Source organism: Prunus persica, chromosome G6, assembly GCF_000346465.2.
Source record: "Prunus persica cultivar Lovell chromosome G6, Prunus_persica_NCBIv2, whole genome shotgun sequence".
In the NCBI taxonomy this organism is placed as follows: domain Eukaryota; kingdom Viridiplantae; phylum Streptophyta; class Magnoliopsida; order Rosales; family Rosaceae; genus Prunus; species Prunus persica.
Genome location: NC_034014.1, coordinates 16982589 through 16990495, shown reverse-complemented (window position 1 = coordinate 16990495; position 7907 = coordinate 16982589). Strand labels below are relative to the sequence as shown.

The 7907-nt window shown below is 42.9% G+C and overlaps 1 long non-coding RNA gene across 1 annotated transcript; it reads right to left on the bottom strand.

Moving 5' to 3' along the window:
* LOC109949523 lies at nucleotides 4851–7017 on the bottom strand. The gene is made up of 2 exons (XR_002271979.1): nucleotides 6844–7017; nucleotides 4851–5881 (listed from the first exon to the last, which is right to left on the bottom strand). It is a non-coding gene; the product is annotated as an uncharacterized LOC109949523 (long non-coding RNA).

Genomic DNA, 7907 nt, shown 5'->3' with positions numbered 1-7907 from the left:
TGTCCAGAATGGCCTTAAAAGACCGGAAACCTTACAAAGCGATAAACTGTTAGACCGGCCGATCCGGAACCCCGTGGGGTCCACGATCTCCGATGGCCGATCTGGGATTCTATAGAGGTTCCTCACTGTGTAAAACCCATGTCCTGCGAGTTTGGTCCGAAATGGACGGTCGGATTGGCCAAAATCGCGCTATCGCTTAAAACCCTAACCCTAGCCCCAGGGTTCGCGATTCCGGAGTATCCGGGACTCCGATTTGCAATCCGTCGAATCCTACGCTATCCTGAAACAATGTAGAACAACATATCCGAAATGGGGTGCGATCCAACGGCTAGACGACGCTGCAACCGGGAATCGCATATTATGGAAAATCCGTTCGGGGCTCAAACGGACTCCGAATTGAGATCCGCGAAATCCTGCGCGCTCGTGATGGCACGAGGGTCTCAAAACTGGCCAGAGCCGTGCCTCCACCCTGGCCCACGCGCCGCCACACGCGCGGACCGATCGGGTGTCCAAAGCGATCGGGTGTGCCGGAAAAATCTTGGAACCGAGACTCCAAACTCCTACCCTAGGTAAAACACCCCATTTGGAGTCACTTTTGTTCTTGGACAACCCCCAAAAACTGGCCGGAAATGGCCGATTCCGGCGGTCGAAGTTCGGGCGATTTCAAATCAAACATTGAGCAACCTAGGGGTGAAATCGATCTAAACCCAGCCAACCATCAGTTAGAGCACGAAAAATAGCTAGAAATCGATACCTCACACGACTGATTTGGTGGCCGGATGAGGGAGAAACTGAAGTTGGAAAATCGGCCAAAACTGCTGCGTTTTCCAGCGGCTCCAGACAGCAGCAGTGGCGGCGGACGGGCTGAGGTTGATGGCGGGAGCTGGCCGGTGCTGCTGGGTCCGTTCCGGAGGGTCGGGGTGGCTTGAGGCGGCGTTGGGGGTGGCTTGGAATGGGGCTGCCCGAATGGGTTTCTGAAACTATCGGGAGGGAGAGAGAGAGAGAGAGAGAGAGAGAGCTGACAGATTTTCTTTTTATTAAATCAACTTCGAAATATTTACAGTTCTGCCACTGAGACTCTTTTGACCATAACTCCTTCGTTACAACTCCGATTCGGGTCTACTCCGTGTCTACGAACTCGTTTCGCCGTGCTCTACGCAACGGCGTAAACGGAATTCCCAAATTCCTTCTCGGTCAAAAAGTCAAATTTTCCCCCTTTTAAAAGAGGTGAGGACAAAGTCGTCTTTTGCTAGAATAAATTAATACTAATTTTAGAATATTTTGTTTTGGGTTATTACAATCTACCCCCGTTATAAAAATTTCGTCCTCGAAATTTACCTCCCTGTCATTCGAAGGGGAGAAGAACTGTTCCTGTATTTGCTACTGAGTTACTATGCTAAACACTTCCTATACCAAAATCTGAACTGCTTGTTTCCCACACATTCTATAATCTCATTGGGTCTGATAATGCTAGGATTTGACTTCCTTGTTTCCTTCAATTTCACTACCTCTTCTATAGGTGATAGAAATTGAAGAATACTCAACTGAAGATCCTTCTTCTAGTATTTGTATAACTTCCTGTCAATCCTGGGTCGCTTGAGGCTTTTACCAATTAATCCAATAGGTTTCTGTAGTTTGTACCACACTTCCAGATACCAAGAAACTCTGTCTTCTATTCCATCTTTCCACTTGAGTGGTCTATATCATGCCTCGTATTGAGCAGCAATTAGAAACATTTTAATTATAGAGACTAGTGGCAATTTGAGATTTGTAAGCTAAGGAAGTTCAGTTTAGCTGACAATTGTCATTTGAGGTATACACCTTCTCAAATGGTAACCCCAATCACTCCAAAACTATAGGATACAACACCCCAACAATTCCCCTAAAATTTGAGTCATTCTCTTAAATTGAGCATCTGTCTGGGGTGAATTGTAGTATTAGACTGTAATTAATTTCTAAAAGCTTCCTTTAGCTGAGTTCAACTGGATCTTAACCGGGGTTTCTTGATCTAAATCATAGGGAGTTGTATTCCATAGCATTACAAGATCTTATCTGTGAAAATCCTTGCCAGTTTGTTTCAGATTATACTTGGTTCTCACCTGCGGAACATACGCAGATTTATTGAATCGATCCTTAATTTCCTACACTCCACCCTGCTTTCTCTATGTTCAAGGAGACTGAACACCCAATCCATTGTAAGTTACTGCTTCTTCCTTTCAGAAATCGAAAGTGATTATAAGAACATTATTGATTCTTGTTGAGGAGCTATTCCTTACTGATAATTCCTACTGTTCCTTTCATCATAAGAAGCTCCTTGTAAGATTTCTGTTTTAAACTTTTGCTTTTCATAACATTTAATTCAACCTTCTACTCGTAAAAATCAAATCAAGATTCTGAACTTAACCTGCTCAATTATTATAGTACGAAAGGAACATATAACAGATAGATTTTTCCACCTGCAAAGAAGGTGCAGGTTCTGTAGAATCTATAAATTACATTAAGTTCTGGAAGCCTCTGAAGGAAGAGGACGACGCCTCTTAAGCCTAGCCATAAGTCTCTCGTGGTCTCCCAAAATTCTTTCATTGGAGACCTGCAGCATGTTTAGCCTTCTCAGTGTATCATCGGAGTACGAACTCACCAGTTTCAACAAGGAGTTGTTTTCTCCTTTGAGTTTCTCAACTTCCTGTTGAGACTCATGAAGTCTTCTTTGAAGAGACAAATTTTCAGTTGTTAGCTGCTGAACCTCGTTTGCTCTAGCCCGCAAACGATCAACCATGTTTGAAACAGAAACAGCACTCTGAATGCTAAAAGCCATTGAGTCATGCATGGCCTCTTCCTCAGACCTCCCTGTCATTAGCATTTCATCCATTGGAGTAATACAATTCTTAGCTACTATGACAGCAGTAGCATCATTCATCATCACAGAATCATTAACTGTGAGATGACGATTGTTGGATACAAAGGATGGACGCCAAACTGTAGCGTCACTAACTGTTGTGGGAACATCATTTAAATTGAAATAATTTGGGCAGGAAGAAGAGGAAGCCATTCTAAGAAGGTTTCTAAGAAAGTCTTGTAAACACTGAAAAAAGTTGAGCTGAAATGCTGTTGCTCAATCAAGTTTTACGAAGGCAATATCTATAGATGAAAATGTGGCAGCTTTTCGGATTCCAAAATCTTCTCGAATCCCCACATTATTTTTCTCTTTCACAAGAGTCCAAAACTTCACGTGGCCTCTAATAATGCTGTCGGTACTTTCGGCATTTCCGCGGATTATCTTCGTCAAGCCGATCTTGCTTTACGGATTTCACGGAGCTACTTTGGCAAAAGTACCCCGAGAATCTCGCAATTTTCCTATGGTTAATTTGAAATTCACTGATTCTACCTCTTCATTGTACTTGTGTATAAATGTGTTACTAATGAAACTTTCTTTGCAGAAGACATCCAATTTACTTCATACCAGTGATGCGATATCTACTTGTTTTTCTTATCAATAAGCACTCAATATGCCCGAGAAGCAAGACTATCTCTGATCATCCACTCAGGAAGCAAGACTATCCCTGATCATGTTTCAGCAAGATCAGGGAATCGTGAAGGCGGCCTTATGCTCTAATCTCCTGAGGTCCTTCTAGACTAGGAGAATTGATGAGCTGGTTGTCTGCTCTCATCAGCTTCCTTCCCTGATTGCTTACCTTACCTTGCAATCAATATCACAATTTTTGTATCTTTTCTTTCTTTTTATAATTCTCTGTTCCTAAGGGATTTTATTTCTGTACTGTGATCTTATCTTGCTACCTTGTGTCCATGTATAACTTCATGATGACATCTCCTTTCCTTAAATAACACTAGAACACTTCACTGAGGAAAGCGCTAAGCTGAATGACCTTCTTCGTTATCATTTCCGGCAAATATTCCTTATTAGTCTTTAACTCATTCAACTTATTAGTATTCCTTTATACTTTACCGGAGAAAAAAGGCTCCCTTCCTGGAGCGAGCTCAAACATAAACCCAATCTCCCAATAAAAAGTAACTCTGTAACACTGTATCTGGTCAGAGTAATCCAACTCTAGGATGATCTCCAGTCAACCATGCCGGAGAGGAATTCAATCTGTATCTACAGTAAATAATGCTCATGCTTCCTACTGAGACATAATATACTGTCTACCTGCGGCTTAAAACTGTTGCCACATAACCTCATGGTTGACTGCTTCCTCAACTAGCCATACTGCTCTGGGCCCATCGCTAAACAGAACTCCCATAAACTGTGGTATTTTCGGTAACTTACCTTGCATACTTGTTTTGCTGCAGAAATGATCTTTTAATACTAAGGGAACAGCGGCAATCCCTTTTGAAAGGCTTAGACTATCCATAATCTTATTCTCCCATAGTACTCCTCTAGTAGGGCTCGGAATAATGCCTTCCACACTTGGCACAATAGGGCAACTTCTCCTGTTAGAGACTGATAACAATTGTCTTCCAACACTCCTGGCTATACCAGCCCCAGAACAATTGCCAATATGACTATCTTGACTGGTACTTTCACTGGAACTAAATCCAGATCGGTACTTTCCGTATCTGCGGCCATTCGGTGATCGGAGACTATAATCACCACTGTAGATACCCCTCTTAAATTCCTCCTGATTAGTATTACCTATATCCAAATACTGTGCACAGAGTGCACCTCATGGTCTACCCATTATCTGGCTGAGGCAGACATTATCACGGCATCAAAGTTAATTAACCACTAACTGATCACAATATCTTGGGGGGGGGGAGGCTTTTAACCTTATCGCAACTAGGTATTACCTCTTACTTTCAGATCTCTTTTAGTAGAAAACAGTGTATGGAACCCCCTTTTTTTTTTTTTTTTTTTTTTTATACTCGGATCCAATTATTATTCTCTATTCTGCTGCAAAACCTCTTGTATCCTCACCTTCTGTAAACTTACAGATAAGACTAGCTATTAAATTCGGCTCTAAAATACTTGTTACGTATTAATCAAAGGATCCTGGTATCTCTTCTTAACTAAATCCCACCAATACTTTACTCTTCTGTAGAGCAACTAGGACCTCCATGTCCTGCTCTATTCCTTCAATTTAATCCTCTTTTTACTACTAGGTACCACCATTATCCCAATTTATAGCCTTCAATCCTTTTTACTGGATCCACCTATCTCACGGATGGATCTCTGGCTGACTAAACCCTGAGTTATCAACTCCCAAGGTCTACTGGACATTTGGATCTTCCTGCCTACTTGGTACAGTAGGTACGGCTCTTGACGAGCCTCTTAACAAAAAATTACTCTACCGGTTCAAATACCGGTGCAGTTTCTGTTCAACTTAGAAATCTCATTTCCTTACATCGAGATATCTGTCCAATTGTCTTACGGATACCACCACCATTAGGGCCCAACTCGAAAAGAGAACGAGGATGCACATAGTGCGAAGTCTACAGGAAGTAAAACCTATGCTCTGATACCAAATTGACAGGACCCGACCCAATTTCCGCTTTGGAATTCGAGCCAAGCCCTGTGCGTGTCCGACACCTGGCAATTGTCGGGCACAATGACCTCTTTACCCTTCCTGGATATAAATATGGTTAAAACTTTCTCTGGACTCCTGCTTTAATTTCGGCAGAGACTCCCCTGTAATTTGACTAAACCCAAATTTTTCCACCTGTCAAACAAACTGATAAATCCACACCAACTGCCAGAAAAGGGTAACTAAATATTCACCAGTTCTGGTTATCTATTTCAACCAGATATCAGAGCAGTTACTAATTGTTTACAAGAATTTAAGTAGGTTACAAGAAATCCTACAGCTTGGAAATAGCGTGGGAGCTAGGAGATGGCCTGGTGGTGGATTCCTGCACACTCGACTGCCTGGGGGGCGCAAAACATTTCAAAGTGTGAGTGGACCAAAATAAAGTTCCAGGAAACAGTATATGAACATAATAACCCCCACTGTAAAAATAATGATAATCATACGACTGAATATTTAAACTGCACTTGAATTATGATAAGTCCAAAGCATTTAGGTAAACATATATATACCATTACTGCTCGATATTAAGAAACTCAAGTAAAATCACTGAAATCAATATTTGCATAATTGCACTGACATTCCTCTAAAGTTACCAACTCGGTGTACCCTTTTAATTTCCGTCAATTCCTCTATAAATTCGTCAATTCCCCTGGCAGGTCTCGGCGACACATAGTGTATCCGAGCCGCAAACTGGCAGGATTCAGGAGACCGTAGTCAGCCTGATTCGCAATCCTGGCACTCACGGTCCGGGCGTCCCCAAAACTCGTGAGGCAAATGTCAAGTGCACTGACGTAACTGAAAGTAAACTGGATGTCTGTAGACATCATCATATCTGAAGGCAACATAAACCGAAGGCAATCTGGATGTCCGTAGACATCGTCTTATTTGACGGCAACCTGTTTCTGTAACCGGGTACCCACAGTGGTTTAAGAAAATATTAACTGCTGAGAAAATATCAAATATAAATATCATAATATTTCTGAAAGATCTGATGAATAACTGAATCTTTATTCAATCTATAACTGTGCTGCCCCTTTTATCTGATAGAAAACTCAAACTCTGCTTTCTATAATTCATGGTGGTCTAAAATAATTATCTTGGATAAAATCTGACATCCTCTGTATTCTGATAAAATCTGAGCTAGATATTTCTGAATCATAAATCTCAAAGTCTGTTGTCCAAATAACTTTAGCAAAATCAGCTAAGTAATGTATAGAAGGAATCTTTAAATTCATAGGAATAAATCACACTGAATAAAACTGATTCAGAAAATCATTTAAAAAAAGAAAGGTCCACTCACTGCTGGTCCGAGCTAGCTGGACCTCTTGAAGGTCCCTCCTGTGGTTCAGTTTGGCCTCTGATGCCTGTTTAACCATGAATATTCAATTACTAAACTGCTCAATAAAAACATTAAATTAAATACCCTGACCCCCGGCTCCTAGAAATACGTGCTCTCACTGTAAAGTCAACTCTATGTCCAGAATGGCCTTAAAAGACCGGAAACCTTACAAAGCGATAAACTGTTAGACCGGCCGATCCGGAACCCCGTGGGGTCCACGATCTCCGATGGCCGATCTGGGATTCTATAGAGGTTCCTCACTGTGTAAAACCCATGTCCTGCGAGTTTGGTCCGAAATGGACGGTCGGATTGGCCAAAATCGCGCTATCGCTTAAAACCCTAACCCTAGCCCCAGGGTTCGCGATTCCGGAGTATCCGGGACTCCGATTTGCAATCCGTCGAATCCTACGCTATCCTGAAACAATGTAGAACAACATATCCGAAATGGGGTGCGATCCAACGGCTAGACGATGCTGCAACCGGGAATCGCATATTATGGAAAATCCGTTCGGGGCTCAAACGGACTCCGAATTGATATCCGCGAAATCCTGCGCGCTCGTGATGGCACGAGGGTCTCAAAACTGGCCAGATCCGTGCCTCCACCCTGGCCCACGCGCCGCCACACGCGCGGACCGCTCGGTTGTCCAAAGCGATCGGGTGTGCCGGAAAAATCTTGGAACCGAGACTCCAAACTCCTACCCTAGGTAAAACACCCCATTTGGAGTCACTTTTGTTCTTGGACAACCCCCAAAAACTGGCCGGAAATGGCCGATTCCGGCGGTCGAAGTTCGGGCGATTTCAAGTCAAAAATTGAGCAACCTAGGGGTGAAATCGATCTAAACCCAGCCAACCATCAGTTAGAGCACGAAAAATAGTTAGAAATCGATACCTCACACGACTGATTTGGTGGCCGGATGAGGGAGAAACTGAAGTTGGAAAATCGGCCAAAACTGCTGCGTTTTCCAGCGGCTCCAGACAGCAGCAGGGGCGGCGGACGGGCTGAGGTTGATGGCGGGAGCTGGCCG